The following is a 14,734-nucleotide window of genomic DNA, read 5'->3' as shown; positions in this document are numbered from 1 at the left end:
TTTTAGTGTATGTAGCTTAAAGAATCCACTTTTAACTGTATCCTCGATGAATTTTATGATTCTATAAAAGGTATCACGACCTGAAAATATTCAACTATTTAATGTAAAAAAACAAAAACCAGAAAATTCTGCTGGCTTCACATCACACTTGATGTGATAGAGAAGGTACAGAGAAGGGCAACCAAAATGATAAAGGGGATGGAACAGCTCCCCTATGAGGAAAGGCTGAAGAGGTTAGGGCTGTTCAGCTTGGAGAAGAGATGACTGAGGGGGTATTTGATAGAGGTCTTTAAGATCATGAGAGGTCTTGAATGAGTAGATGTGAATCGGTTATTTACACTTTCGAATAATAGAAGGACTAGGGGCACTCCATGAAGTTAGCAAGTAACACATTTAAGACTAATCGGAGAAAATTCTTTTTCATTCAAGGCACAATAAAGCTCTGGAATTTGTTGCCAGAGGATGTGGTTAATGCAGTTAGTATAGCTGGGTTCAAAAAAGGTTTGGATAAGTTCTTGAGGAGAAGTCCATTAACGGCTATTAATCAAGTTTACTTAGGGAATAGCCACTGCTATTAATTGCAGCAGTAGCATGGGATCTACTTAGTGTTTGGGTAATTGCCAGGTTCTTGTGACCTGGTTTGGCCTCTGTTGGAAACAGGATGCTGGGCTTGATGGACCCTTGGTCTGACCCAGCATGGCAATTTCTTATGTTCTTATGTTCTCATTGGTGCTTTCAGGCATTCGTTCCCAAAGGATTTGTCTAGGTCTCTAATTTATCATGGTAAGTAAAACCACAATGAGGTAGAATTCACAGCATTTGCAAGAAGGAAGGTGAATGTTGTGATTGTTACTGCTGACATAGACTATTTTTCTATGTTTACTTTCATAAAATTGAGTTTAGCTCAAAATAGTTGCTGAGGAACAGGATAAACTACCAATAGTAAAGGTGCCTAAGCCTAATGATGGAGGCATTGGAGCCAACATTTGAAAGTTAGAGCATCCCCAGTAAAAAAGAAAACAGAACATGGGAGATTGTGTTACTGACCAGCCTACATTTTAAATGTCAAGAGAGGAGCAGGTAATGTGGACATGGGGAAGACTCAAGTAGCCAAAACAAAAACTATGGAAAACAAATTTCCACCAGGCCTTCTTCTTCCCAACCCCAGCTCATTTCCACCAGTTTCCTTCCTGCTCCATTCCTCCCAACAGTCCTTTCACATCAGAATCTCTTCCCTCACCCTTCACCACCACTCTCTCTCAACTCCCATTTTCTCTCATCCACCTTAATCTCCTCCTCTCCTTATCTTGTCCTTTTTTCTCCCTTCCCTCCTTACTGTCTTTGAACTCTTAATTCTCCCTTTCCTGAATGGATATATTTTGAATTTTATATTTTGGGGAAAGGGATTTAATACTCTTCTTCCAGCTCCACTCCCTACATTCTCTTAACCTGCTCCGCTCCCTATCTCCCGCTGACCTGTCCTTCTCCATTCCCCTCACAGTTCTTCTAATCCCTCCACTCCCCAGCAGGTTCTTCCTTACACCTGTCTCCACAGTGTTTTCATTTTTCTTTAGAATACTACCACCCTGTGTCATTTTGTGAGATTATTTGTCTTAGATTTCCTACAGGATATAAACTTTCTCTATCTTGATTGGTTATTGTTTGAATGTTTCTAAACTTCTTATTGGATCTGTTCCTGATTGCTCTGTTTCTTTCTCTGTGCCCATCTCCTCTTCCTGACTAAAAAAAAGACTGGGACATTTTACTTACTGGAAGTACTTCAGTTGGAAGGCAGTTCCAACTGAAGTTCTTTCTGAACCCTGTTCAAGCGCCAAAGAAGCATTGCTTTTTACCATTCATACTCCAAAGCTTCTACTACAGCTTCAGTATTTCCTTCAGACCACTGTGATTCCAGACACAACTTATCACTTCTATAACAGTCTTCTCTCTATGTGGATAATCTTGATGTTTTCTCATCCAGTGAATGTTGAATTGTTACTTCTTTTGTAGGGAGACTCAAATATGGTGCACTCTTTTTGAGTTTGGTAGCCATACAAGAGACTCTGGGTGAGGAAGACCCATGGATTATCATGCATGAAAAAATATTTTATAGATATTTTATGTAGTACTACTAAAATACCACCAGATGGTATATTAGAGGAGTGAGGTATGAGCATTATATTTAGTGGATGATGTCTTATTTTAAGAAATAATGTGAATGTTCCCTTAAGGACTTTGGGCTGTTATGCCGGGTAATCACGGTTTAGTGTAAGCTATAAAATTGGGAACTTTTGGTTCCTGCTCTTATTTGGAAAGGGTGGGTAATAAGGACCTCCTGAAAGTGACTGGCTGGAGTAGCCAGCCCATGGGCTGGTGGGGCCCAGAGTCTCTCCTAAGTGGCAGTGCAACCCTGCAGGGACTATTCCTCTCAAGGGGAAAAGACTTTTCACTCAGCGCATAATTAAGCTCATTTTAAATGAGCTACTTGCTAACTTCATGGAGTGCCCCCAGTCCGTTTATTATCTGAGAGAGTAAATAACCGATGTACATTAACCTGTTCAAGTCCTTTCATGGTTTCGTAGGCCTCTATCATATCCCCCAGAGCCATCTCTTCTCCAAACTGAACAGCCCTAACCTTTTTATCCTTTCCTCATAGGGGAGCTGTTTCATGCCCTTTATCATTTTGGTTACCCTTCTCTGAACTTTCGCCAGTGCAACTATATCTTTTTTTTTTTTTACAACAAGAAATGTAAAAAGATCCAGCATGTCCTAGTAATGATAATAGAAGCAAAGCAGCAGTGTTCTACAGCCACATAGTGTAAGGTGCCTTCTAAAAACCACATACAAGAAAAAGCAGAAAAGGAACCCCAGAAGTCTTTACAGATTAAGCCATATGTGGTTGAGCTGTAATATAATCATAATATGGCTTCCAGGCAGTGTTAAATTTAAACTGCTCATGCCACAGACTGTAACGGAGTTTTTCTAAGTCAGCTATATTGCGTACCTGTTTTCTCCAATAGTCAAGCAAGGGTTACATTTCTAAAAGGTAGCTATGGTAAACCTGGCAGCTGGTAAAAGATGACCCACCAACCGCCTATGTTTTGGAGGAACTTAAGAGTCTTCCCACCTTCCCAGTAACCCTAGATGAGGGGACAGATAGATAAAGTTGTAAGATATCTGCTAATTCATCTGCCACCTTTTCCCAGAAAAAGTGAACCCCTACTTTAAAATTGTCGGCTCAGTGTGCTGCAGCAGTCAAAAAACCAACAGAATGTTAGGAAATATTAGGAAGGGAATGGTTAATAAATCAGAAAATGTCATAATGCCTCTGTATCGCTCCATGGTGAGACTGTACCTTGCATACTGTGTACAATTCTGGTCGCTGCATCTCAAAAAAGATATAGTTGCGATGGAGAAGGTACAGAGAAGGGCGACCAAAATGATAAAGGGGATGGAACAGCTCCCCTATGAGGAAAGACTGGAGAGGTTAGGGCTGTTCAGCTTGAAGAAGAGACGGCTGAGGGGGGATATGATAGAGGTCTTTAAGATCATGAGAGGTCTTGAACGAGTAGATGTGAATCAGTTATTTACACTTTCGGATAATAGAAGAACTAGGGGGCATTCCATGAAATTAGCAAGTAGCACATTTAAGACTAATCAGAGAAAATTCTTTTTCACTCAACACACAATTAAGCTCTGGAATTTGTTGCCAGAGGATGTGGTTAGTGCAGTTAGTGTAGCTGGGTTCAAAAAAGGTTTGGATAAGTTCTTGGAGGAGAATTCCATTAACTGCTATTAATCAAGTTTACTTAGGGAATAGCCACTGCTATTAATTGCATCAGTAGCATGGGATCTTTTTGGTGTTTGGGTAATTGTCAGGTTCTTGTGGCCTGGTTTGGCCTCTGTTGGAAACAGGATGCTGTGCTTGATGGACCCTTGGTCTGACCCAGCATGGCAATTTCTTATGTTCTTATGTTAACCACCACTCCAGCAAGTTATTCCATGCACTCTTTTCTTCATTTCCATCCTTTAGCCTTTAGGGATCCACAATATTTATCCCATGCAGTTTTGAATTCTTTCACTGTTTTGGTTTTCAGCACCTCCTCCAGAAGGGCATTCCAGGCATCCACCACCCTCTCCATGAAGAAATATTTTCTGATTTGGTTCTGAGACATCCTCTCTGGAGTTTCATTTTGGGCCTCCTAGTTCTACTGATTTCTTTCTAATGGAAAAGGTTTGATGTTTGTACATCATTACAACTTTTCAGGTATCTGAAGTTCTGTATCATATCACCCCTGTGCCTCCTCTCTTCCAGGGTATACATATTCATATCCTTCAGTTTCTCCCCATATGTTTTCTGATACTAATCCCACACCAGTTTGGTAGCCCTTCTGATTGCCTCCATCCTGTCTCTATCCCTTTTAAGATAAAGGCTCTAGATCTGAAACAGTACTCCAGGTGAGGCCTCACCAAGGACTTGTACAAATGCAGCAACCAGAATTGAACACAGTATTCAAGGTGCGGTCTCACCATGGAGAGATACAGAGGCATTATGACAATTTCCGTTTTATTTACCATTCCCTTCCTTATAATTCCTAACATTCTGTTTGCTTTTTTGACTGCTTCAGCACAATGAGCCGACGATTTTAAAGTATTATCCACTATGACCTAGATCCTTTTCCTGGGTGGTAGCTCCTAATATGAAATCTAACATTGTGTAACTACAGCTGTTGCGTTGGAGGTGGACCCTTGGGCTGAGGTGGGGTTGACGCAACCCGTAGGTAAGGACCTATGGGTTCCCACTGTCGGCAGGTGGAGTGGGCTGATAGGCAGAGACCACTGGAGCTTCACCTATACCAGCCCTCGTTCCCCGCTGGTTGAGCCTTTGGGTGCCTGGGCTGGCAGGACTTAGGTGGGCCTCCTTGTGTAGTCAAAGTAAGGATCAGTTCAGCCCAGAGACAGCAGATGAGAGATGGTACAATCTTACCCCGCACAGGTTTATGTCCTGGAAACTCGGGTACCAATGGAACAGAGGCAGACAGGAAGCGCTCGAGCAAAAGCAGGCCGAAGCCTGGGTAGACCACATCCAAGGGGTATGCCGGAGAGGCGTTGAAGAGCAGGCTTGAGTCAGGGCTGGTGGCAATACGAAGGTAGTGGCAAGCAAGGCTGAGGTCTAATCACGGAGATAGTCAATAGTGTAGTCAGGTAAAGCAGAGGTCTGGGTCTGGAGATAGACAATAGTGTAGTCAGGTAAAGCAGAGGTCTGGGTCTGGAGATAGAAAATAGCGTATTCAGGTGAAGCAGAGGTCTGGGTCTGGAGATAGACAAAAGCGTATTCAGGTGAAGCAAAGGTCTGGGTCTGGAGATAGGCAATAGCGTAGTCAGGTGAAGCAGAGATCTGGGTCTGGAGATAGGCAATAGCATGGTCAGGCGAAGCAGAGGTCTGGGTCTGGAGATAAATAGCGTAGTCAGGCGAAGCAGAGGTCTGAGTCTGGAGATAGGCAAGACTTACCAAAACTCCCTGGTGGTCCAGCAGGGGGTCCGGGAGCCATCCCCTGCACTCACACCCTCGGTGCCGGTTTCATCATAGCGCCGATTGCCTTTATCACAGGAGCTACCGGTGCCATTGGTCAGCCCCTGTCACATGGTCATCGGCGCCCTGTCACATGGTCATGCTCCTACCATGTGACAGGGGCTGACCAATGGCACCGGTAGCCCCTGTGACATAGTATGGGCAAAGGCTATCGGCGCCATTTTGAGTACTGGCATCGGACGGCCGGAGTGCAGGAGGTCGCTCCCGGACCCCCGCTGAACTTTTGGCAAGTCTTGTGGGGGTCAGGAGGCCCCACCCAAGCTGGCCAAAAGTCCCTGGGGGTCCAACGGGGGTCCCGGAGCGACCTCCTGCACTCCGGCCGTCCGATGCCAGTACTCAAAATGGCGCCGATAGCCTTTGCCCATACTATGTCACAGGGGCTACCGGTGCCATTGGTCAGCCCCTGTCACATGGTAGGAGCACAAGATGGCGCCGATGACCATGTGACAGGGGCTGACCAATGGCACCGGTAGCCCCTGTGACAAAGGCTATCGGCGCCATGATGAAACCGGCACCGAGGGTGTGAGAATGCAGGGGATGGCTCCCGGACTCCCCGCTGGACCACCAGGGAGTTTTGGTAAGTCTTGGGGGGGTCAGGAGGGTGGGGGGTTGTATTTAATTTTAATTTTAGCTGGGACACGAATAGAAATCGCCGTATTAACGCATCGGGGCACCATACGGCCGAATGCAATGTATCTGCTCCCTGACGAATCCGAATCACGAATGCAACATATGGCATCCCTCTGCACATACCTAGCATTTTGGTCACCCTTCTTTTGGTCACCAATTTTCTAATTCTGCTATTTCTTTTTGAGATGTGGTGACCAGATCTTCACTCAATACTCAACATGAGGTCACACTATTTTCTTTCTTGGCTGCTGTTGCACACTGAGCAGAAGATTTCAACAAATTTTCAACAATGACACCTAGATCCTTTTCTTGAGTGGTGACTCCTAATGTGGAACTTTGCATTGTGAAGCTATAATTTGAGGTACTCTTCCATAAGTGCATCACATTGCACTTGTCCACATTAAATTTCATGTGCCATTTGCATGCGGTCTCCCAGTTTTGCAACGTCCTCTTGCAATTTCTCACAACCCTCTTGTGATTTAACAATTTTGAATAATTTTGTGTCATTAGCAAATTTGATCACCTCAGTCATTGTTCCGATTTCCAGGTCATTTAAAATATGTTTAAAAGCAGTGTTCCTAGAACCACTCCACTATTCATTCACCTTTCTCCATTGAGAAAATGTACCATTTAGACCTACTGTCTATTTTCTATCCTCTAACCAATTTTCAATCCACATAAGACACTGCTCTCTATCCCATAACTTTTTAATTTCGTAAGAAGTCTCTCATGAGGAACTTTGTCAAATGCTATCTGGAAATCCAGATACACTATATCAACTAGCTCACCTTTATCCACATGTTTATTTATGCCCTCAAAAAATGAAACAGATTGGTAAGGCATGTCTAAATCCATGATGGCTTTGTCCCATTAAACTATGCCAATCTATATGTTCAGTAAGTTTGTTCTTTATGATAGTTTCTTCCATTTTGCCTAGCAAAAATGTCAGACTCACTGGTATGTAATTTTCTGGATCACCCCTGGATCCCTTTTTAAAAATTGTCTTTACATGGCAACCCTCCAGTCTTATGTACCATAGACTATTTTAATGATAGTTTACAAATTACCAATAGCACATCTGCGATTTCATTTTTCAGTTCTTTCAACACTCTGAGATGAATACCATCTGGTCCAGATAATTTGCTACTCTTTAGCTTGTCAATTTCTCCTATATCTTCCAGATATCCTGAGCTTTCTTTCAGTTTCTCTGAATCATCACCTTTGAATATCATTTCTGGCATGGGTATCTATCTTACATTTTCCTCAGTTAAGACCAAAGCAAAAAATTAATTTACATAAGAAAATACCACATTGAAATACAATTATATATAAAGACAGTTCCATAGAAAGTTAAAACAAATTGGGGAACTGTACACTGGCCAATGTGTTGTTTCAAAACCAAAAAGTTTCCTGAAAATGAATAAAGTAGAAGAAAACATAAAAATCCAGTCCAAACGTTTGGATTCTTCCCAAAAGTTACAATTCACAGTCCAACAAGAACATGCAAAAATACAGAGCAGTGAAAAATAAATCCCAGGTGTCCTTTCTGGCCTCCCAGAATTATTGCTGTTGTCAATTACAGATTCTTTAGGTACATGTAAATGCAAAAGTCCTTCAATAAAGGATCCCTTCTCGTCACCTTGAGATGGACATTATCCAAAGACTGCACTCAAAAGAGTCCTCACTTACTTCTCTTGCACAAAAATAAAATACAGCTCACAGCTGTGGACTTCCAGCACATCACCAGAGATCTTCTGATAAAGAAACTTTTGCAGAGGGTTCAGCTTTTCTCTCTTGGTGTAAAAAAACAAGGGGAGACTCTCCCAGTCTCACAAAATACTAACACAATTGGGAACACAGGCTCACACTGTCTCTGTGAAAAGACATGTAGTCTTTCCACTGAAAAAAAAATTGAGAAGCTGGAGAAGCAGACAATGTCTAGTCTAGCGCATCAAGCATGAGACTCACGCAACAAGAGATGGTCTCACGCTGGGAACCCCTCCTGCTTCCCGGGCTCCTGGGCAGCTGGGAACCCAAATATTTTCTGGCCAATGAAAAAATAAAATCTGTCAGCATCATCAATAGCCACAAATTGGGTCAATGCCTGACAAGGTGGCCTGGTAATGGCAGCATCAGCAAGGGGGCCAATAAGATTCCAGGAGGTGGGCTCAGAAGTAGCACGGGGCAGATAGTGGAATCCTCATGGGCTGAAAACCCAAGAGCAGAGCAGTCTTGCCTATCTTTGACTATCTTTGTTTAGCCAGCAGTGTCAATACGAGCCTGGAGAGACAGATCAGCACAGCGAGCCAGCCTCATTCCCACTGCTGATGATCAGCGTCTTGTTTTGGTGGGAAGAAAAGTCAGATCGCCCTAAAGTTGCTTGGGGGAGAGAGATGTGGGGCATGAGTGTAAGGATGCTTCGAGAGAAGGGCATGGGTGTTGAGTGCTGGGATATGTAGGAAGAGGGATGAATGTGAGACTGCTGGAGATCGAGGCAGAGGGATGAACTGGAAACTGCTGGGACAGGAAGGCAGTGATGAGATAAATGTGAGGCTGCTGCAGATGTAGGTGGGGCAGTGAGGAGTGAGTGCACAATTAGGCAGTAAGGAGTGAGTGTGAGACTGTTGGGGATGTGGGTAGGCAGTGAAGGGTGAATATGAGACTACTAGGGACACAATAGGGCAGTGAGAGGCAAGTATGAGACTCCTAGGAATGCGGGGCACATTGAGGAGTGAGTGTGAGACTGCTGAGGACTCAGGAGTCAGTGAGGCATGAGTGTGAGACTGGTGGGGATGCAGGGGCAGTGAGAAGTGAGTGTGAGACTGCTGAGGATGTGGGGATTAATGAGGGATGAGTGTGAGACTGCTAGGCACGCAGGGGGTCAATGAGGGGCAAGTGTGAGACACTTATCTCCTATGCCCTACTCTTCTCCAGCAATTTCCCATCTCAACCCTCATCCTCACTTTTCAAAGAAAGCTAAATATCATATTAAATTCATGAGGACAGAAATTTAGCAAATTTTAGTCAACATGTATAATGGGCTAACTGTTTTAGAATTTAAAAAAAGCTGGTAATAGTGAAGTCAAGTTATTAATCTCTTTCTCTTTCTGTACCTGCCTTCTGTGCTTCATACCTCCTAGCTATTATATATACTAGTGTGGGGATAAATAGGCCTCAACTATATGTTCATAATGTGGAAACTTCCAATAGTGGAAGGTTACATGGGGATGTATTCATTTGGTGAGTGGGTGGGTCTTGGTCCAAATTCTATAATGGTGAATCCATATGTCACTAGGGGAAGATGTCAACATCCTGGAGGAGTGTAGAGAGGCAGAAGGGTGCTGGCCTTCTCTATGGAGAGGCTTCTCCATAGATGCCAAAGGTGGTCCATAATGAATGAGATATACTGCCCCAATTAATGAGACTGAAAGCCAAAGAGTGAGCTTTTTTATATGGTGTGACTGGGGTATAAATCTCAAAAGAGATGAACATTGTATTGCTTAGCAAATAAAAGAAGCCATGCAAATACTGTATTTGGTAATGTAGTAGTTAAAATGCCGAGATTGTTGCAGTTCGTGTATCTACCATAACGCGAAAGTACACCCACAAGTGGTCAATTTCATGATCGGCATACCTGGAAACTTTAGAGTTGTGGTCACTCTGGGATTGCTATTGATTAGCAGGGGGAACGGTGGCAGGGGAGCAATAATGCATATCAGCTTTCTCTCTTCCACTATCACCCCCCACTAATCCACACTTCCCCTTCCCCCATCACTTTTCCCCCTTCCAGGGTTGACCCTAGTATTCTTCCCCTTCCTCTCTCCCTGACCTCTGCACTCTTTTTGCATCCACCTCTTATAAGTCCTTGACTTGTGCACCCCCACTCTGCCCTCAACTGAGTGAGTCCCATGTCCTTGAATTACAGCTGCAGATGGAGTTCTCTGTGCTGCAACCCCTCTCCAGTTTCTCTCCACATGCTTGCCTGCACCATCTGCTCCAGACTTAAACCTCTTCTCCTGTTCCCTGCAGGCTTACAAAATGGCTGGGGCTATAAAGAGAGAGGCCAGGAGCTTTCCCTGAAGACCCGGAAATTGATGCACATTCCCTGAATCTCCAGGTAACATATGAAGTGTTCTTCTTTTTCATGAACAATGGGACAGCTGTAACTTGTGCTAGCTGCAGACTCCAAGTGTAAGACTCAACATAGCAGGAATAGCTCAAAACTGTGGAAAACTGAAATGAAGTCACACATGAGCCTGAAACACAATACTCCACAGGAAAAAAAAATACTAATCTACTACAGTGCATGTGATCAACATTGAATGAATGTTAAAAAGCCAGCCTAGCAAAACAGATGAGGTGAAAGTAAAATCCAAGCAAGGGATGACCTTTTAGCCTACTGCTATAGGAAGCATGTGTCCTGGCACCGAAACCAAATATGAGAAGAAAATGGCTCACTTTTAAAGGATAGGTGGATGAGGGCAACACTGAGAACAGCTTTACAGGCATCAGTGACACACCAGCTTCAGAAGTGCAGAGTCCAAATGTTTCACAGCAGAAACCTAGAGGTGAAATACAAAATACCATTACAAAGGTATTTCATTTATTTTTATTTGTTAATTTAGAACCTGTCTAACTACAACTACAACTAGTATCCTAGGCAAGTGACAAGAAGAATCACTGGCTTCTTTGATCAAACCTAAAAAGAGACACCACATCACAATGCTTTTTAGATCTGAATTAGTTGAAAACAATCATTTTATCATAATAAAAAAGAAGCTGAAAATTTCATAGACAAAAGAAAACAGACAAAAAACCCCATTATTCCTGTAGTAAATTAAATTCTTCATTAAGAAACAAGGATCTGAAAAAAATTAACAGATATAATCCTAAACTGTACATTCCTGAGAATCTAAACAAATGAGAACACACAGCATAGTACTAGAAACTGCACTATAGATTCAGGGGCTCTGCTGTAACCTACATAGGGTAATATTCATCCAATGATATATCAAATGATTCAACAAATTAGAAACAAGTATGTTAGTTAAATGATTTGGTTTATTTAGCCATCCACATAAGGTTAGTGCACTATAGAATTAACATCATCATAATAAGGAGGCTAGAAATGACTGTATATAAAAGATAGTGTAATATTATAGTACCATTATATGAGGTTCATGATTTGTGCTGACATTTTATCTCTGGCTTGTTTGAGCAAACCCTAAAAGAGACATCACACTATGCATATCACAAAGTGTGCATTTCATATCTAAATTCTTTGAAAACAATCATTTTATTATAATCAAAAAGAAGATGAATGTTTCAAAGACAAAAGAATGAAGACAAAAACAGTCAGTAAACACGTCATAAATAAAACATGATGAAAACTACCAGGGTGTAATTAAATCCTTTATGACCTAAACAAAACAAATAGAGTACAAAACTGGATAATGCTCATGTAACAACTCATTTGATACTGATAGGTTTTTTGAGACTCAATTTACACTTAAAGGTTAATGTGTCAAAGGTAGCGTTCAAGCCTGCTTATTGCACAGTAATTCCCCACTTACCACACAATCAAAGATAAAACTCTTTTGCTGTATCAATTGCCATCACCCCCCTCCATCCCCCTCCCCCCCCCCCCCCCCCCACACACACACACACGCGCACACTTCAGAATTTTCATAATACCTGCCAATTATAAAATGAAAAATGTTATAAAAATTAAATGGTCAATTAGTAGACCCATATAGCCTTCAGGCAAATTTTGTGCAACACACAGACAGGGGTAGTTATATTATTAGGCAGGGTGAGGTGGCTGCCTCAAGAGGCAAAATTCTGGGGCAGCAGCAAGTGCCCTCCAAATCACCTCTGCAGCAGCCTGCCTCACCCTGCATCCATGACATGGGCAGCATGGCATGATGAAGTGCCTGCATGGTTCCCGACCCTGTGGGCAGAATGACTCCAGCAGCAGTGGCAGTGCCACAGCATGACGACGTGCCCATGAGGTTCCCACGCTCTGTGGGCAGGAAGAAAACCCTATGGTGCCATGGGATGATGATATACTCACAGGATTCCCAGACTCCAGGAAGATGACCCCGTGGCAGGACTAGATGATGAACTACTGCAAGGATCCCAGGTCCCATGGGCAGAAAGAAAAAAAAGATCCAATGGAGTGAAGGAAGAGAAGGGAAGGACAGGTGTGAGTGAATAAGAGGAAGGGGAATGGAAAGGACCAGGTGCGTGAAAGAGGATGGGAGGAGGGTAAATGAGTGATTGAGAGGGGAAGGAGAGTGAGTGAGTGACAAGGGAAGAAAGCAAAGGATGGGTGAGCAAGAGAGGATGGAAAGGAAGGGGTGAGTGACAAGGGAGGGGAGAAAAGGGAAAGGAATATAACAATGGAAAGAATAGGATGAGAGGGATGGAGGGAAAGAGAGGGAGGGAAGGAAAGAGGAGAGTGAGTGAATGAGAGGGGATGGGAGGGAAGGGAAGACAGTGAGTGAGATGGCAGAGGAAAGGGGTTGGTGAGTAAGAAGAGAAGGGAGGGTAGGGAAGGGCTGAGAGGAAAGGGAAAGGAGGTGGAAGAGGGGAATGAGAGGAAAAAAGGGGATAAGAGTGGATAAGAGTGGGGAGCAACACTTGACTGGAGGGTGTGAGGGAGAGAGTGCAGAGCCACTGGAAGCACTAGGTGGCTGTCTAGAGCACTACAGGTTTGCAGGTGGTACAGCAGTGGCAAGACCACAATGGATTGTAACTCCTTGTTCTTCATGTAGGCCCAAAAGAGGAAGTGCCACATGGGCCTGCACAGGTGGGAAGAAGGAGGTACAATCATTGTAACTGAAAGAAGAAAAGGCAGCACTGGCCCATGTAGACAGAAGAAAGGATCAGAAGCAGGTCTCGCAAGTACTCCAGGACGAAAGAGGAGGAATCCTGTAGGCTTTGAGGGATGAAGGTAGAGGCTGCTGCAATTTGTGTGTCATGGGGGGGGGGGGAGAGAGAATAAGCGTGTGTACAAGACAGTGAGCATGTGAGAGAGTGTGAGCAATTGTGTGTGTGTGACAATGAACATGTGTGTATTAGAGAGTATGTGCATATATGAGAGAGAGTAAAAAACCTTTGGGATAGATTTTAATTCTAACAAATACAAGGAGAAGAGAGCACATCACCCCAATCCTTAAAGATTTACACTGGCTGCCCATCCATTTCAGAATTCTTTATAAGTCAATCACTATAATCTATAAATCCATCCAACAAATCGCTCCTCTCAACCTACAAATCCCTTTCATAAAGCATACTTCCTCCAGACCCATAAGAGAGTACTACAAAGAGTCTCTGCAGGTACCGCCTTCCAAAACTTCCTTCCACATAACTTATAGAGATAGGGCTTTCTCCACAGCAGGACCCACTCTTTGGAATTCCATACCTACGGAACTTAGACAGGAACCCTGCTTATTGACATTCAGAAAAAGACTCAAAACATGGCTTTTCAAACAAGCCTTCCCAGACTCAGACTAAAAATAATTCTCTCTGATATTCAAATTCCAAGCAACAATTTTCTTTTATAACCATCCTGATAATCTTCCCCTAAACTTTATAAACACCTAGTATCTTCATTACTTATGATTTCTTCTTTATTGTTAAAAACTGCATTTTTGAACTGAACAACTCATTGTAAATTATACACTTCCATTTTTTTGGAAACTTTACCTTCTACAGGTTTATACACCATATTAAAGTTACTATCTTTTCTTCTTCTTACTCCCAGTTGCATGTTTCCTTGTTTATTGTAACTGCATTTATAATATGTATATTACATATTTGTTCTCGGTTCCGGTTATTACCCCATTGTTTATTGTAAACCGGCTTGATGTGATATTATCACGATTGCCGGTATAGAAAAAAAAATAATTAAAATAAATAAATAAATAGCTACGCGCGCACATGGATGCACTGATCTTATAACATGCGCGTGCATGTTATAAAATCGATGGGCCACGCGCATGTGTGCACCAGACTTTGTAATCCGCGGAAGCAAGAGGGGAGGATTTTTGCAAACCTTGCGCAGCAACGCATTTTGGCCTTCCCCAGTTAACTCCCAGTCCACTCCAATTAAGGAGCGGACTGGGAGAGAACTTCCCTACCTCCTACCCTAACCTCCCTTCCCCTTCTCCTTCCCAACTCCTAAATCTAAATATTTTTTTTTTTTACCTTTGTTGCTCAACTTACTTCAGCTCCCTAGCTGAAGGAAGTTGTGCGCGCTGGCAGCCCGATCTTCGGGACAGCAAATAATGGCATTGTCCCGGCCTGCTCCCCACCCCACCCCTCCCTGCCCAGAACACACCATCTGGCCCACCCCTTCCAAGAGGCCCGACACTTGAGCGTGTACCGGCCTTGACATGTGTGGCTGGGCCTCTTGGAAGATTCGCCCGGCGCGTGTAAATCCAGGCCAGGCAATGCACGTAAAGGCTGGAATTTACGGTGAGCCGGGCATTTAAAATCTGCCCATTT

General features: G+C 43.3%; 1 long non-coding RNA gene across 1 annotated transcript in view; it reads right to left on the bottom strand.

The window, feature by feature from the left end:
• Positions 1-10,796, bottom strand: part of LOC115088730 — a 505,773-nt gene extending 494,977 nt beyond the window's left edge. The window contains exon 1 of the long non-coding RNA XR_003855842.1: positions 10,682-10,796. This is a non-coding gene — a long non-coding RNA (uncharacterized LOC115088730). The remainder of the gene's footprint in view (positions 1-10,681) is intronic.
• Positions 10,797-14,734: the final 3,938 nt, after the last annotated feature.

Source organism: Rhinatrema bivittatum, chromosome 3 (assembly GCF_901001135.1).
Source record: "Rhinatrema bivittatum chromosome 3, aRhiBiv1.1, whole genome shotgun sequence".
Classification (NCBI taxonomy): domain Eukaryota; kingdom Metazoa; phylum Chordata; class Amphibia; order Gymnophiona; family Rhinatrematidae; genus Rhinatrema; species Rhinatrema bivittatum.
Note: the sequence above shows the minus strand (reverse complement) of the source record. Positions and strands in the feature narration are given on the sequence as shown.